Source organism: Pelophylax lessonae (genome assembly GCF_965119305.1).
Source record: "Pelophylax lessonae genome assembly, chromosome: 8".
NCBI classification, from domain to species: Eukaryota; Metazoa; Chordata; class Amphibia; order Anura; family Ranidae; genus Pelophylax; species Pelophylax lessonae.
The window spans coordinates 214,693,424-214,712,343 of NC_138775.1; the positions used below are offsets into that span (position 1 = coordinate 214,693,424).

At 44.9% G+C, this 18,920-nt stretch overlaps 1 protein-coding gene across 1 annotated transcript in view; it reads left to right on the forward strand.

Annotated features, from left to right (window-relative positions):
• Positions 1-1,627: 1,627 nt before the first annotated feature.
• The window catches only part of AGL (amylo-alpha-1,6-glucosidase and 4-alpha-glucanotransferase), a 170,558-nt gene continuing 153,265 nt past the window's right edge, over positions 1,628-18,920 (forward strand). The window contains exon 1 of the mRNA XM_082265874.1: positions 1,628-1,712. The gene's annotated coding sequence lies outside the window, so the exon portion shown is untranslated. The remainder of the gene's footprint in view (positions 1,713-18,920) is intronic.

Consider the following 18,920-nt stretch of genomic DNA (forward strand, 5'->3'; position numbering starts at 1 on the left):
CAAGTGGTTGAACTCACTTAGTGCCTTATGTGCATTATATTAGCCTCAGAACCTTTGTAATTAATATGTGTCCTGGATTAAAGGGATGAGGTGGCACAACCCTAGTTTAAAGGAATGAGGTGGCAACCCTAGGTGTATGCCTAAATATGTCCTTGTGCATGAGCTCCAATATCTAGTATAAGTAGTTGTCCACTCTTGGTTCTAGGGTTGCCACCTCATCTCTTTAAACCTGAACACATATGATTTACACAGGTTCTGACGCTAATATAATGCTAATATAATGCAGACAAGGCACCATATGAGTTTAATTACCACTTCAATCAGCCACAGAACCTGTGTAAGTAATGTTTTCAGTTTTAACCACTTTCAGACCGGAGGATTTGGCTGCTCAATGACCAGGCCCTATTTTGCGATTTGGCACTGCGTGAATTTAACGGACAATTGCGCGGTCGGGCGATGCTGTACCCAAACTAAATTAACGTATTTTTTTCCCCCACAAATAGAGCTTTCTTTTGGTGGTATTTGATCACCTGTGCAATTTTTATTTTTTGCGCTATAAACAAGAAAAGAGCGACAATTTTGGAAAAAAAAAAAAAAAAACAATATTTTTCACATTCTTTTATATGAAATTCTCAAAAAAAATTAAAAAACACATTTTTTTAACATTTTAGACCAATTTGTTTTCTGCTACATATTTTTGGTAAAAAAAAATGGCCATAAGCGTATTTTGACTGGTTTGCGCAAAATTTATTGCGTTTACTAACTACGGGAAAGATTTTGTCATTTTTATTGTTTTTTTTTACTAGTAATGGCGGAAATCTGTGTTTTTTTGCGAGACTGCGACATTGCGGCGGACAGATCGGACCCCCTAACTGACATTTTTGACACTTTTGGGGGGACCAGTGACATTATTACGGTAATCAGTGCTAAAAACATGCACTGTTACTGTAAAAATGACACTGGCAGGGAAGGGGTTAACAGTATTGGTGATCAAGGAGTTAAATGTGACCCTTCTAACTGTGAGGGGGGGCGTGGCTTGTGAAGTCACCACAGAGACATTTGATCCTATATAGCAGGATTACATGACATCTGTGATCACTTCAGGGAGAAGTCCGGACGGCTGTGTTTACATCAGCCATCCGTCCTTCTCTGTCAGCGGCGGGAGATTGCGAGTGGCTGGCGGCCATCAGAGGCGCCTATCACACGCACTAGCTTCCCCGCTGACGAGAAGGGGCGGGAGCGCGCCTCTGGAGGCGTGCAATTGCCCCCTAGCTCCTCCCAGGCGAGCGCCGTACATGTACGGGACTTTGCCTGGGAGAGCCAGACTGCTGCCGTACATCTGCGGTGGCTGGGGCTAAAGTGGTTAAAGGAATAAGGTGGCAACTTTGCCTGGACCACCATTTCACGAAGTGTGGTTTTGTGTACTGGACCTCATGTGTTTTACAATTGCTGAGTTATGTTGTACTATTGGACTTTCCATCTAAAAACTTCCAATAGAAACACATAAATAAAAACTGCTTTATAGGCATCTTCTGCAAGCTTATAACAAGCCAACCTGGCTCAGCAATACAAGCAGCAACAAAAAAGCACAACTCTGCTCTCTGTTAGTGTGCTAATAAAGTTGTCTTGGACAAAAAAAAAATTGGACGAACTTTATTGTCCCTGAAGAGGCTGACAATAGGCATTGTGGGAGCAGCCGAGGTGACTGGAAGGTGAGAGCTGTTTATAGATGGCTGTATGGATTTTGGTGTGTGTTGTAGGGGCGGGGCCGTGTGTTTAACCCTTCATTGCCGCCTCCGTGATTACTGACACGATTAGGACCCTTGTGAGCGGATTGTACGAGGAGAGACATTGATCTGTGTGCAACACTGCAGAGGCTACCAGAGGCTTCCAGGCTCAGGAGCAGAGCATGCTGGGATTTGTAGTCTGCAGGCAGCTGAAGATGCATTATTGTTGTGTTTATTGTCATTATCCACAGATCACCATGTGTACATAGAGAGGGGTATTATAGCTCCCAACTGTCCCTGATTTTGAGGGACTGTCCCTGATTTGGAACAAAGTCCATCTTTCCTCCTCATTTGCCCCTCATTTTGGTCTGATCTATATAATTGTTTATAAAATGTTCTTTTTAGCTTTCAGAAAGTGTTTCCCAGTGCTAAACCTTTCATCCGATTTCTAAATTGCTGCATCTGTTAGTTAGCCAGTATAAAGTTATATTAGTGGTAACAAAACAGTACATGTGGGTTTAACTATTTTTAATTTTTTTGTTTAATTCTGCTTTAAGAGGGCGTGTCAGGGGGGTGTGTCCTATGCCTACATACTTTTACTAGTAGGTGTCCCTCGTTCCCATCTCAAAAAGTTGGGAGGTTTGGGATATTATGGTATTTAGTGTCTGTATTAAAGAGGTGCAGTTATATCCAGGACAGGGTCTTCCTGTACAGGATTTTAAAGGATCATGATGAGAATGTAGAGTGGGCCGTGGCGTAAAATTAGTTTTGTTCCCCACGCTACCTACAACGACTTTCCCTGTAATTGTGTGTGGGGGAGCTGCAGACAATGAATTGTGTCCCCACATCCAAAGTGAATAATATATAAAAAACTGTTGCGCCTCCCTCCGCTTGTGAATAATAAACCTTAAATCGTAATTCCGCCTTCCCCTCCAAAAATGAAAAGTCAGCAGCTACACATACTGTACACATACTGTACACATACTGTAGCTGCTGGCTTTTAATATTAGGACACTTACCTGTCCTGGAGTCCAGCGATGTCGGCACTTACCTGTCCTGGAGTCCAGCGATGTCGGCACTTACCTGTCCTGGAGTCCAGCGATGTCGGGTGCTGCCGCCACCATTGCCGGTAAGGGAACCCGGCAGTGAAGCCTTGCGGCTTCACGCTCGGGTCCCTACTGCGCATTCACGCCCGGGTCCCTACTGCGCATGTGCGAAGCGTGCTGTGCATTTCTATTGGCTTAGCGGCGGGGGAAGAAGGAGGGGGCCAAACTTCCAGGACAGACGGCCGCGGCCTTTCCCGAAAGTGGTGAAGGGGTACCTGTCAAAAACGGGTACCCGTTCCCCCCTGAATGGTGCCAAATGTGGCACCGGAGGGGTGGGGGGAGGAAGCAAAATAGCGGAAGTTCCATTTTTGGGTGGAACTCCGCTTTAAAGTGTAAGTCCACCCTAAAACTAAAATCCCTGCATCTATAGACTATCTATCCACGATCTAACACTAACCTACAGTATCTCACAAAAGTGAGTACACCCCTCACATTTTTGTAATTATTTTATTATATCTGTTCATGTGACGACACTTTTCTACAATGTAAAGTAGTGAGTGTACAGCTTGTATAACAATGTAAATTTGCTGTCCCCTCAAAATAGCTCAACACACAGCCATTAATGTCTAAACCGCTTGCAACAAAAGTGAGTACACCCTAAGTGAAAATGTCCAAATTGGGCCAAATTAGCCATTTTCCCTCCCTGGTGTCATGTGACTCATTAGTGTTACAAGGTCTCAGGTGTGAATGGTGAGCAGGTGTGTTAAATTTGGTGTTATCGCTCTCACTCTGTCATACTGGTCACTGAAAGTTCAACATGGCACCTCATGGCAAAGAACCCTCTGAGGATCTGAAAAAAGAATTGTTGCTCTACATAAAGATGGCCTAGGCTATAAGAAGATAACCAAGACCCTGAAACTGAGCTGCAGCACGGTGGCCAAGACCATACAGCGGTTTAAAAGGACAGGTTCCACTCAGAACAGGCCTCACCATGGTCAACCAAAGAAGTTGAGTGCACGTGCTCAGTGTCATATTCAGAGGTTGTCTTTGGGAAAAAGATGTATGAGTGCTGCCAGCATTGCTGCAGAGGTTGAAGGGGTGGGGGGTCAGCCTGTCACTGCTCAGACCATATGCCACACACTGCATCAAATTGGTCTGCATGGCTGTCATCCCCAGAAGGAAGCCTCTTCTAAAGATGATGCACAAGAAAGCCCGCAAACAGTTTGCTGAAGACAAGCAGAGTAAGGACATGGATTACTGGAACCATGTCCTGTGGTCTGATGAGACCAAGATAAACGTATTTGGTTCAGATGGTGCGAGCATGTGTAGCAGCAACCAGGTGAGGAGTACAAAGACAAGTGTGTCTTGCCTACAGTCAAACATGGTGGTGGGAGTGTTATGGTCTGGGGCTGCATGAGTGCTGCCGACACTGGGGAGATACAGTTCATTGAGGGAGCCATGAATGCCAACATGTACTGTGACTTACTGAAGCAGAGCATGATCCCCTCCCTTTGGAGACTGGGCTGCAGGGCAGGATTCCAACATGATAACGACGCCAAACACACCTCCAAGATGACCACTGCCTTGCTAAAGAACCTGAGGGTAAAGGTGATAGACTGGCCAAGCATGTCACCAGACCTAAACCCTATTGAGCATCTGTGGGGCTTCCTCAAAGGGAAGGTGGAGGAGCGCAAGGTCTCTAACATCCACCAGCTCCGTGATGTTGTCATGGAGGAGTGGAAGAGGACTTCAGTGGCAGCCTGTGAAGCTCTGGTGAACTCCATTCCCAAGAGGGTTAAGGCAGTGCTGGAAAATAATGGGGGCACACAAAATATTGACACTTTGGGCCCAATTTGGACATTTTGGCTTAGGGGTGTACTCACTTTTCTTGTGAGCGGTTTCGACATTAATGGCTTTGTGTTGTGCTATTTGGAGGGGACAGCAAATTTACACTGTTATACAAGCTGTACACTCACTACTTTACATTGTAGCAAAGCGTCATTTCTTCAGCGTTGTCACACGAAAAGGTATAATATATTTACAAAAATGTGAGGGGTGTACTCACTTTTGTGAGGTACTGTACCTAGACCTGTAAAGAAGAAATCAGTATACATACCTTTTTTTGAAGCCGATCTGACCTGATCTCCAGCAGCGGAAGCTCTGCAGAGGAGACGACCGACAACGGCTGTGAAATGAATAGGAAGGAACATCACTCATAGACTTACTATGGGGCTTCCGTTGTCAGCTGTGTCTTCTGCACCCGCCTCCACAGCGAAGCCGCAGCTGACAGCTCAGCGTAGGATCGGGTTGGATTGGCTTCAAAAAATGTATACTGATTTTTTTTTTTTTACAGGGCTAGATAGGTTAGTGTCAGTTTGATATTAGTATCACATATAAAGTTCATATAATGCCAACAATTCATATTCTTCAATTATTTGCGTCCTTAGCAAATAAACATAATTAAATCCTTCCCGATGGTGTAAAAAGTCTCTGCTTACATGCAATAAATAAATGTTTTGTGACAAAAATGTATCCAGTGACAGTCAATATCTTTCAATGTGATCTTCTATAAATTATATTAAGCCGCAGTGATCCACAGTGATCCGCAGTGATCATTTATAGAAGATCACATTGGAAGATATTGACAGTCACTGGATGAATTTTTTGTCACAAAACGTTTATTTCATGCATGTAAGCAGAGGCTTTTTACACCATTGGGAAGGATTTGATTATTTTTATTTGCTATGTATGCATATAATTAAAATTATTAAAGGATTTGAATTGTTGGCACTGTATGCAACTTTATATGTGATACCTAGTTTGATATTAAGGTTTATTATTTACAAATATAGGGTGGCGCAACAGTTTTTTTTATATATATTTAACCCTAATGGCGTACCTTCACTAGTGTACTGTCTATCAGGCTACCTATTGGTGTCATTATTTTGTACTGCACTGACGCACACTGCCTTGCCCTCCGCCGCTGCACTGACGCAGCCTCCTTCAATCTCTACCACCACCATTGCACTGACGCAGCCTTCTTCAATCTCTACCACCACCGCACTAACGCAGCCTCCTTCAATCTCTACCACCACCGCACTGATGCAGCCTCCTTCAATCTCTACCACCACCGCACTGACGCAGCCTCCTTCAATCTCTACCACCATCGCACTGACGCAGCCTTCTTCAATCTCTACCACCACTGCATTAACGCAGCCTCCTTCAATCTCTACCACCACCGCACTGATGCAGCCTCCTTCAATCTCTACCACCATCGCACTGACGCAGCCTTCTTCAAGCTCTACCACCATCGCACTGACGCAGCCTTCTTCAATCTCTACCACCACTGCACTGATGCAGCCTCCTTCAATCTCTACCACCACCGCACTGACGCAGCCTCCTTCAATCTCTACCACCACCGCACTGACGCAGCCTCCTTCAATCTCTACCACCATTGCACTGACGCAGCCTCCCTCAATCTCTACCACCACTGCACTAACGCAGCCTCCTTCAATCTCTACCACCACCGCACTGACGCAGCCTCCTTCAATCTCTACCACCACCGCACTGATGCAGCCTCCTTCAATCTCTACCACCACCGCACTGACGCAGCCTCCTTCAATCTCTACCACCACCGCACTGACGCAGCCTCCTTCAATCTCTACCACCACCGCACTGACGCAGCCTCCTTCAATCTCTACCACCACCGCACTGACGCAGCCTTCTTCAATCTCTACCACCATCGCACTGACGCAGCCTTCTTCAATCTCTACCACCACCTCACTAACGCAGCCTTCTTCCATCTCTACCACCACTGCACTGACGCAGCCTCCTTCAATCTCTACCACCACCATTGCACTGACGCAGCCTCCTTCAATCTCTACCACCATCGCACTGACGCAGCCTCCTTCAATCTCTACCACCACCGCACTGACGCAGCCTCCTTCAATCTCTACCACCACCGCACTGACGCAGCCTTCTTCAATCTCTACCACCATCGCACTGACGCAGCCTTCTTCAATCTCTACCACCACCTCACTAACGCAGCCTTCTTCCATCTCTACCACCACTGCACTGACGCAGCCTCCTTCAATCTCTACCACCACCATTGCACTGACGCAGCCTCCTACAATCTCTACCACCACCATTGCACTAACGCAGCCTCCTTCAATCTCTACCACCATCGCACTGACGATGCCTCCTTCAATCTCTACCACCACCGCACTGACGCAGCCTCCTTCAATCTCTACCACCACCGCACTGATGCAGCCTCCTTCAATCTCTACCACCACCGCACTGAAGCAGGCTTCTTCAATCTCTACCACCACCGCACTGACGCAGCCTTCTTCAATCTCTACCACCACTGCACTGAGCAGCTTCTTCAATCTCTACCACCATCGAACTGACGCAGCCTTCTTCAATCTCTACCACCACTGCACTAACGCAGCCTTCTTCAATCTCTACCACCACCGCACTGACGCAGCCTCCTTCAATCTCTACCACCACCGCATTGAAGCAGCCTCCTTCAATCTCTACCACCACCGAACTGAGGCAGCCTTCTTCAATCTCTACCACCACCGCACTAATGCAGCCTTCTTCAATCTCTACCACCACCGCACTGAAGCAGCCTTCTTCAATCTCTACCCCCGCTGCACTGACGCAGCCTTCTTCAATCTCTACCCCCGCTGCACTCCTCTCTATTCAACCCCTGCAATAGGCAGCCATGATTTTCCTAGTACATTAAAAAAAAAGAGGAAACACGCTTTTGTTATCAGTGATAAGCTTGGGCGTGTTCGACTCTGAACCAAGCTGTGCCAGCCTGCCAGGAGGGCCAGTCCTCTGTGGCTGGGGTATTCCCTGCCCTGCAGCCACCAGTATACACAGCTGTGTTGGTGGAGAATGGCTTGGCTGCAGACGACTGGCCCATACAGGTGACAGTTTTCTAGCAGGTTTCCGATTCCAAGCTTCCCCAGACTCTGTTCTAATACCTTCCGACTCTCTGAGATGGAAAAGAGAGACACCTATTAGAAAAAAATATGTAGGCAAAGGACACACCCATGCCATACTCCATTATATGGAGAATTAACACGCCAATGATTGGCTAAACCCACAAGTGCTTTTTTTTCACCACTATATACTTAAAGTTATTGTAAACCCTTAGTGCCGGTTCACACTGATCCGACTTGTCAGGTGACTTGGTCGCCTGACAAGTAGCGTTCTAAGCTGTGCAATGGAACCGTTCTAATCAGAGCGACTCAAGTCGCTCAGACTTAGAAAATGGTTCCTGCACTATTTTTTGCAAAGTCGGAGCGACTTGCATTGACTTCCATTATGTGAAGTCCTTGCAAGCCACGCCGAAGTCGCGGTGCACAGGCGACTTCATTAGTCGCCCGAAGTTGGGGCGACTTCAAGTCGGATCAGCGTGAACCCACAATTACATATACCCAGTGAAGTGACTGGCCTCAGGTGATAATACAGAGATGAAACAGTTCCTCCTACATAAATTATACTTGTTTATCTGCGGTATTCTCTGCTCTTCATTCATTCAGAATTTATAAAGCTTCTCTGAGCTGTCAGAAAAACAGGAGGCAGAGAGCTGAAGTTACACTCTGCAGAGCTCAGTGAGTGCTAATTGAAGGGAAAGGACCCCCCCTTCACATACAGCAGACAGGAACAGAGCTGAGGCTATCAATAACAGGCTGTGTACTGGTGGTCCATCCCTGTCACCTTTTTATCTCATGTTGTCCGAAAAATTTGTCAAAAATGACTTATGTATGTGGAGAGCAGAGAAACGAGGCAGCAGACAGAAATGACACACTAAAGAGGGATATGTTTTTTTACATATTTCTGAACAAATATTTCACATGAAATACTAAGTGTCATTTCTGTCTGCTGCTTCTTTCTCTGCTAGTTTTTTGAGTCACTTCTGACAAGTTTTCCTGACACCAAGAGAAGAAAACTGACATAAAAGGGATCTGACAGCCTCAGCTCTGTTCCTGTGTGCTGTTTGAAGGGGGTGCGTCCCTTCCCTCCAATGAGCTCTCACTGAGCTCTGCAGAGTGTAGCTTTAGCTCCACCCCCTGCTTTCTGGGGCAGACAAGCTTTATACATTCTGCACTTTAAATTAATGTAGAAAATTGAAAACTGCAGATAAACAGGCACAACTTATATAAGGGAATTTGTTTCATTCCTGTGTATCACTTGAGGCCAGTCACTTCAGTGAGTATATGTAAGGGTTTGCTTACACTTTAAAATGCAATTAACAAATGCAATAATTTAGAAATTGAATGAAATGTTTAGCACAGTAAAACAAATTTGAAAGTTAAATAGTAGATTTTTATAGAAGTCTACGCATCAGACTAAGTGAGGGACAATGGAGGGGGCGGAAGGGACAAAGGGATTTTGTTCCCTAAAGGGCGACAGCCCCTCCAAATCAGGGACAGTTGGGAGCTATGTGTAAAAAAAGTATACCGCGCTAATAATTAGTGATCGACCGATATCGTTTTTTTTAATGCCGATACCTATACCGATATTTTGGTCATCGGATATCAGTATCGGCCGATATCGGCTGATATTTTCGAACATGTAAAAAAATGTTTTTTCTTATTTTTTTATTTTTTCACAGGTACTCCTTGTGGAGGGATACCCCAAACCCCTCCTCTGCACTGAAAAGCATTCAAAACGTCAAGTTTGGCTGTTTTGAATGCTGTCAGTTTTTTTTAATTTGGCGCCAAGTACCCCGGAAGTGATGTCATGACATTACTTCCGGGTTTTTTACATGTAGACCCGATCAGAGCCGAATGTGGCTTTGATCGGGTCTTCTCTTCGGCGACCCTCCTGGTGGGACGGGAGACCCGGGCGAGCCGCAGAAGGTGGCAGGAGGGGGGGGGGGACATCCCCTCCCACTCCTTGTAATGACAGCTGAGTGGCTTCTCAGCCGTATCAGTTGTCATTACAAGACAGCCGACCATCGGCTATGGAAGCCGGTAGCGGGGTGATGCCTCTAGCTGCAGGCATCACTCCAGTACAGCACTTTCCCGAAATATCGGCAATATCGGTAACCTCAGGGGCCGATTGTGATATATCGGGGAAGTGCATATCGGCCCCCCATATATCGGTGGTGCTGATAATCGGTCGATCCCTACTAATAATGATAACCTGCAGCCAGCAAAAAACGAATGACAATTCGTAATAACCAATGATAAAAACTATTGCAGCGCTGGTGATGTGAAAATAAATAACAATCAGCCCCCTACTTACCCCATTTACCGGTGGTGGTCACATATACCAGAGATCACTAGATTTTATTCAAAGGAGATTCTGCACTTTGCACTTTTGGTGGACTTTCCTACAGACAACATTGTATATATTCACCTCTTTACACTGGATGGACTGTATGCATTCAATCATTATTTATTAACGTACTGATATTTACTTTTAGGCCCCGTTCACACTGGGGCGACGCTACTTCCCGGGGCGACCTCACAGGTCGTGGCGCGCTGCTCACAATGCGACCTCGGAGCGGCCGGCACGGACTTCATAACATTGAAGTCTATGCAGGTCGCTCCGGGTCGCCCCAAAGAAGCTCCGGACCCTTTTTCTATGTCGGAGCGACTTGTGTCGCTCCTATTAGAACGGGTCCACAGCTTCTCTATGCGAGGCGACCAGGTCGCCTGACAGGTCGCCCCAGTGTGAACGGGGGCTTATGACCATTATTATGGAAGTTCAGGAACTTCCTACCCTAACCTGTACTGCTATCTCCTACTCACCGACATTGACCTGAAGTGCCTATATTAGGTCAGTGTTGACACGACTATCCCCGCCCCTTTGTGTATGTCAGCTGAAGGGTGGGAAATCCCCTGCCCACAGCTCATTGGTTCCACAATGACAGCTGACTTCCGGGTTTGAAACAAACATAAGCTTATCCCTACTCCTTAGGAAGCCTATCCTGTCTCTACACAACCGTTCTTTGTTCAGCCAGTGAAAATCAAATAAAATAGAAGTTGCTAGGGGCGGGGCTTGTTGTCATTATTTATTTTATTTCATTACAAGTATTTACATAGTGCAGAAAGTTTACGCAGCTCTTTAATATTTATTGTACATTGTACATCCATACAATCTAAAGATCATGCTACATATTTTATGTGCTACCATTGAAGTCTATGGGCCCCAAAGTGCATATTGATTCACAAAAAAACACACCTGTACCATTTTTCCCAATGCAGGGCAGTGTGGGGCGCTAGTGCAATCAAACTGGCAATCCTCTTGTTGTAGCCATTATGCACATTGTGTTAATCCACACAGGTTACACGCAGGTTTAACATACATTGATAACTGATGGAGGTTACATAGTAAATAGTTTGTTTTCAGCAGGTTTCTTGTCTTCCGTCATTTGAGTTGTTTTTGCTGCGACCCCATCTGTATAAAAAGTACAGACAGAGGGAGAGAAAAAGGAGATACAGGCTCCACGCTATAATAAGCTGTTGTCGGTTACCTGAAGGCAAAGAAAAGTTACATAATTAGTATGCAATTACAAAGCAGTTGTGTCATGTTCAGGGTGATTATCATGTGTCTCGGCCTTGTGTTCCTCACTCGTCTCCTATGTTGTCTGTGCATACAGTGCAGTATTGCGGTGGGATTCACTTTTTCTGCCTACTGTTATTTCTCTAAGACCCCTTTCACACTTGTGCGACCTGAAAGTCATGCAACTTTGACGTGACTTGAAGCAATACCTGTGTAATTTTGAGGTCTACGGAAAGTTGGACCAAAGTAGTGCAGGGACTACTTTGAAGTCACACAGATATGAACCGTACTCATTGGAAATCATGGGGTACGACTTGTCAACGCGACTTTGCAGTCCCAAGTCACGCGACAAGTCGCACTAGTATGAATGGGGCCTAAATATACCAACCCTCAAGACTTCATGCTGCACTGGGGCTGATTCATCCAATCTATTGTAAACAGGAGCAGATCTATTTGTTATCCCTGCCAGCCAATCAGATAATTTCTTTTATTTTTCAGATCAAAAAACAGAATGGTTACAGCGTCAAATAACTACTTCTCAAAAACAGCTACAGTGTAAAGGGCAGTTTGTGGCAATTAGGAAAGATTGATATCCTTTCATCCCAGCTCCTCTCCAAGTCATTGCAGACAATCAGCCTTAAGCCTCGTACACACGCATCGATAGTTGGCCGTGAATTTTTGGCCAATGTCCGATTGGCCAATTTTCAGCTTGTTAGTATGATGCTTTCGACAACCGACTCCGACTTTTCGGCCAAACAAAATCTGGTGTGCATGCTATAAAATTTTTGTTGGCCGTCAACAGAACGGCCGATTTTTGTCAGTCAGTACAGATTTCGGCAGACAAAAGTCAGATGAGCAAGACTGGGCATGCTCAGAGAAGAAAAAACACACGGAAAGTAAACCATCACATGACATCACTTCTGAAGTTGGTTTTTGTTGGCCGAGAAAATTTGTGTGCAGTCTAGGCACATTTCAACCAACACAACAACACTGGACAAAAGACGGCCGATCGGTCGGCCGATAATCGTTGCGTGTGTATGAGGTATTAGGCCCCTTTCACACTAGCAGACCGTTCAGATCCGCCTGTCAGTTTTTCAGGCTGAACGGATGCCCCATGCATCTCTATGGGGCATCGGATGTCAGCGAAGACATGTCCGCTGACATCCGATCCATCAAATCTGGACGGATGGAAACCCTATTTTCCATCCGTCCAGCGGATCAGATCGGATACGAATAGACAGGCGGTCCGTTCCCATCCGATTCCCCCATAGAGAACAGCGGGGACCTGACAGCTCTGTCTCCACAGATAGAGCGGAGACAGAGCTGCCATCCGCCTGCTCAGCGGGGATCAGCAGGTCGATCCCCCGCTGAGAAGAAAATGGAGTCCGCCGACGGACTCCAAGTGTGAAAGGGGCCTTAGGCCTTAGGCCCCTTTCACACATGCTGTACGTTTGTCTGTTTTTCATCCATCCGTTGACAGATGAAAAACAGACATCAATGCATCTCTATAGAAAAACGGATGTAAATGGATGATCATCTATTTACATCAGTTTACATCCGTAACAGTCCATTATCCATTTTTTTGAACTGATCAAAGCTTTATTTTTCTTCCGCAAAAAAAACGGATCGGACAAAAAAACTGATGTAAACTGAGAAATGATCAGTTTTTTATATGTTTTTTGAATTGGTAGTGGATGTAAAGTGACTGAACTGATTAAATGAACGGTCTGCATGTGTGAAAGGGGCCTTAATCAGCATACTAGCCACATAACTAACATACATCTTTAAAAGGGGGTTAGCAGTGGCAGCCCCCACCATGTGTCTTTTAGGTTTGCAATAGACTCCGTTCACTTACACTATATTACCAAAAGCATTGGGACGTCTGCCTTTACACGTGAACTTTAAAGGCCTCTCAGTCTATAAGAATATCGGGCGAACGATCGTCATTATAGATTTTCTACCGATTTTTCTGCTAGTGTATGGCCAGCATTAGTCCGTAGGGTTCAATATTGAGTTGCCCACCCTTTGCAGCTATAACAGCTTCAACTCTTCCGGGAACAAGGTTTAGGAGTGTGTCTATGGGAATGTTTGACCATTCTACCAGAAACGCATTTGTGAGGTCAGGCACGAGAAGGACTGGTTCACAGTCTCCGCTCTATTTCATCCCAAAGGTGTTCTATCGGGTTGAGTTTAGGACTCTGTGCAGGCCACTCAAGTTCCTCCACCCCAAACTTGCTCATCCGTGTATTTATGAACCTTTCTTTGTGAACTGGTGCACAGTGATGTTGGAACAGGAAGCGGCCATTCCCAAACTGTTCCTACAAAGTTGGGAGCATGAAATTGTCCAAAATGTCTTGGTATGCTGACGCCTTAAGAGTTCTCTTCACTGGAACTAAGGGGCAAAGCTGAACCCTTGAAAAACAACCCAACACCATAATCCCCCCTCCACCAAATGATTTGGACCAGTGCACAAAGCAAGAACGGATGAGCGAGTTTGACTGGCCTGCACAGAGTCCTGACCTCAACCCGATAGAACACCTTTGGGATGAATTAGAGTGGCGACTGCGAGCCCGGCTTCTCTCCAACATCAGTGCCTGACCTCACAAATGTGCTTCTGTAAGAATGGTCAAACATTCCCATAGATACACTCCTAAACCTTGTGGACAGCCTTCCCGGAAGAGTTGAAGCTATTATAGCTGCGAATGGTGGGCCAACTCCATATTAAACCTTACAGACTAAGACTGGGATGCCTTTAAAGCCTTTATGAGTGTACAAAACGTACCCAATACTTTTGGTAATATAGTGCATATGTGAATCGGTTGCGTTTTGAATTGCATCCATTTCGCATTAACATGTTAATCAGACCAGCTTTCATGGGAGCCGGTTATGGTGCGAATTAAAAAAGGGTCCTTTGCATTTTTTATTTTGGTTCAGGTGAGATTTAAGTATCAAATGCGCTCCTGAACCGCTGAATGGAAACCACGCCGAACTCTGCATAGAAAACAGCCTTAAAAAGTAGTTCTAATGTCAAAATTTTCATTTACTGTAACCACCTGCCGACCGCTCACGGTAAATATACTGGCAGTGGGCGGCAGGTGCAGGCACAATCATGTACCTGTAATAGTGAAAGTGAAAACTTGGAAAGCAGCATTAGACAGGTTTAAATAATGAAGAATTGACAAATAAATAGTGCGCTAACAATGATAATTGATAAAAATCAATGAAATGCTGAAAAGGATATGAAAAAATATGAATTTCATATAGACGTGTCTGAACAACAGTTATAGGAAGCAATAAATGGTCCTTAACTCAAGTCCATGCGTGAATAAAAAATACAATATACCAACATAAAGTTCAAAGTATGAAAATAAATTGAAAATAGTCTCTCAAATGTTGTGAGGCAAATAAGACATCAAAAGTGGGATAGGTGAATCCGTGCCAAAGTGACGTGCCACAATGTGCAGACAATGGTGTTTCACACAAACTGATGTTCTTAATGCCAGCGTGGCCTCTTACCGCAAACGGCTTCTATGTTGGCATTCAAGTGATGGACGTGACAGTGTGGTAAGGTGGTAACACCCTGTGGTAAAGGTGAATTCTTACCGAAAATCAGGGAGATATGAGCTTGGACTGCTGGGAAACAGAAGATCCAACCAGGAATCCTGGAAGCTGGTCCACTTCGCAATGATATGGTTCCGATGTCTCAAGGCGCAATTTCCACGGAGAAGATACCCAATATAAAAAAGGGGGACTAATAGTGCATTACCCTCGATACGTTTTATTGAGAAAAGAAGACAGCTACTTACATCAGATAAAGCGAAATCATACACATGCGAACAACTCAAAATAAAACATGCACGGCCGCCTGCAGAACAGTCCGTGACATATGGTGACGCAGCTAGCCCCCTCCGACGCGTTTCCACTTAGGAGTCGTCTACTGGGACGACTCCTAAGTGTAAACGCGTCGGAGGGGGCTAGCTGCGTCACCATATGTCACGGACTGTTCTGACGACTCCTAAGTGGAAACGCGTCGGAGGGGGCTAGCTGCGTCACCATATGTCACGGACTGTTCTGACGACTCCTAAGTGGAAACGCGTCGGAGGGGGCTAGCTGCGTCACCATATGTCCCGGACTGTTCTGCAGGCGGCCGTGCATGTTTTATTTTGAGTTGTTCGCATGTGTATGATTTCGTTTTATCTGATGTAAGTAGCCGTCTTCTTTTCTCAATAAAACGTATCGAGGGTAATGCACTATTAGTCCCCCTTTTTTATATTGGGTATCTTCTCCGTGGAAATTGCGCCTTGAGACATCGGAACCATATCATTGCGAAGTGGACCAGCTTCCAGGATTCCTGGTTTGATCTCCTGTTTCCCAGCAGTCCAAGCTCATATCTCCCTGATTTTCGGTAAGAATCCACCTTTACCACTGTCACGTCCATCACTTGAATGCCAACATAGAAGCCTTTTGCGGTAAGAGGCCACGCTGGCATTAAGAACATCAGTTTGTGTGAAACACCATTGTCTGCACATTGTGGCACGTCACTTTGGCACGGATTCACCTATCCCACTTTTGATGTCTTATTTGCCTCACAACATTTGAGAGACTATTTTCAATTTATTTTCATACTTTGAACTTTATGTTGGTATATTGTATTTTTTATTCACGCACGGACTTGAGTTAAGGACCATTTATTGCTTCCTATAACTGTAGTTCAGACACGTCTATATGAAATTCATATTTTTTCATATCCTTTTCAGCATTTCATTGATTTTTATCAATTATCATTGTTAGCGCACTATTTATTTGTCAATCATGTACCTGTGCATCGGCTCTTACTTCCTACTTACCGGCCGTGCTGTGATTGGACAGCTGATTTCAGCTAATCACACACAGAGCTCTGTGCTTACAAACAGCGATCAGGAACAGCGTTAACCCCTTGATTGTCCCTAGATGTTAACCCCTTCCCAGCCAGTCAGTACAGTGTCATGGTAGAGTATTATCACTGATCACTCTATTAGTGTCACTAGCAACATCAAAGTTAGTGACCCTCCCAGATAGTGTCTGTTAGTGTCAGATTGTCTGCCACCCAAACACAGTCCCACTATGACTCTAGGTTCACACCTATGCATGTTGAAATTGATGCATTTTCTGGTGCGTTTTGCATTTTATAACATGCAATTTTTATGCATTTTGCCTTTTTGTGGCAATAGGAAAGTATTGAGTGCAACTTGATGTGATTTTGTTGGGACTTTACTCTTTCTGGCACTTAAGTTGCATCAAAGTAGTGCAAACGTGTGTGAACCAGTGGAAAGTTGCTGATCACCCCCATTACAGTATAGTGTCTATAGCTGCATAAATTCCAGTATACATACCCTAGTTTGTATATGCTATAGCCTTCGCACAAAATAATTATTATATACTTATTGGGATTTTTTTTTTTTTTTCCAAAGACATTTTTTTTTTTACCAAAGACATGTAGCGGTATACATTTTGGCCTAAATTTATGAAGAAATTAGATTTTTTTCGATTGGATATGTTTTATAATAGAAATGGGAAAATATTGTTTTGTTTTTATAAACCTAGTAGTGATCAAATACCACCAAAAATGTGGGAAAAATATTATATACATTTTATTTGGGTACAGTGTTGCCTGACCGCACAATTGGCATTTAAAGTAGCTCAGTGCTGAATAGCAAAAAATGGCCTGGTCATGAAGGGGGTAAATCCTTCCGGAGGTCAAGTGGTTACAATGATTGTAAACGCAAAATTTTTATTTTATAAAATAACCAACAGGTTTATACTTACCTGCCCTGTACAATGGAATTGTAGAGTGGCCCCGAAACTCTTCTTCACTGGTCCGGTGCTCCTGGCTCCTCCTTTTCTCTTTGTACCCCCAAAGAAAGTTGCTTTCTATGAGGAACTCATGTGGTCTCGCTCCCGAGCCTCGCTGCCTGCGTCTATAGACACAGACAGCGGAAATCGGCCCCACTCCCCGCTTCCTCGTAACTAGCTTTGATTGACAGCAATCAAAGCAAATTTGCTCCTGCTGTCCCAGCAAAGCCAGTAAAACCAGGAAGGGAGGGGAGAGAGGAGGTGTAGAAGGGCAAAATGCTGGATCGATTGAGGGCTTGGGTAAAAAAAAATGGGGTCCTGTACAATGGAATTGCACAGAGTGGCCCCGAAACTCTTCTTCATTGGTCCCCTGCCGGCGCTCCTGGCTTTTTCCTTTTCTCCGTGTACCCCCAAAGAAAGCTGCTTTCTATGGGGCACTCCTGTGGTCTCGCTCCCGAGCCTCGATGCCTGCGTCTATAGACACAGACAGCGGAAATCGGCCCCACTCCCTGCTTCCTCGTAACTAGCTTTGATTGACAGCAATCAAAGCCAATGGCTCCTGCTGCCCCAGCAAAGCCAGTAAAACCAAGAAGTGAGGGGAGAGAGGAGCTGTAGAAGAGCACAACGCTGGATTGATTGGGGGCTTGGGTAAAACAAATGGAGGTGAGGGGGCGATACTGATGCCCAAATATTTTTTACCTTAATGCAAGGAATGCATTAGGGTAAAAATTGTTTAGCCTTTTTAACCACTTAGGCCTCTTTCACACTTGTGCAACTTGGGACTGAAAAGTCACATGAGAAGTTATACCCCATAATTTCCAATGAGTACCATTCATATTTGTGCGACTTTAAGTTGCAGCGTCTTCAAACTAGTCCCCACACTACTTTGGTCTGGCTTTGATGCAAATTAAGGTCCATAGACCAAGATTACACAGGCTTCAAGTAGCGTCAAAGTCGCACAACTTTCAGGTCGTACAAGTGTGAAAGGGGCCTTAAATGCATTCTCCGCTTTAAAGTGTTACTAAACCCAGGAGCCTGCATTCCCTATATCTGGTCTCCCACAGTACACAGAACATGGAAATGCAACCATTTTACAGTAGTAAATACAAACTGCTAAATACCTTTTCTCATCAGCAGTATATAGCAGTCTTGTGACTTCTATGAGTGTGTGGTTAAAGCTTGTAGGAGGAGTTTTCATACTCCACTGGCTGTCTTATCAGGATGCAGGCCCCCTGACTATCTGTCTGGACAGTGCTGATTGGCCCTGTCCTGATCACATGCACTCTCCTAAGAAAAAAAAACTCTCTAGCAATACACACCAAACTGAGCATGTGCAGACTGACTCCATTAACTATGTCTTATCCGGACATATTTTGGGGGCAATGCAAGAAGGAGAGGATCTATGCTATGCTAATTTATATCACTGTTGGGTAAAGTGGCAAAACTGGCGTCAGTCATCATATTGGGAGACTTCAATTATCCCGACATTGACTGGGAAGAGGGGACTACACACTCACAGAAGGCCCGTCTCTTCATGGAAACCTTACAGGACAACTACATGTCTCAGTTGATGGATTCTCCTACTAGAGAAAATGCAGTGCTGGATCTATTGATCACTAATGACCCAGACCTAATCTCGGAGGTAGAAGTCCGGGACAACCTGGGCTCTAGCGATCACAGGATGATAACATTTAGTGTAAATAACAATATAACAAGGCAAGAGGGGAACATAACAACCCTAAACTTCAGAAGGGCAAACTTTCCCAAATTGTGCTCAATGATGGAAAGGGTA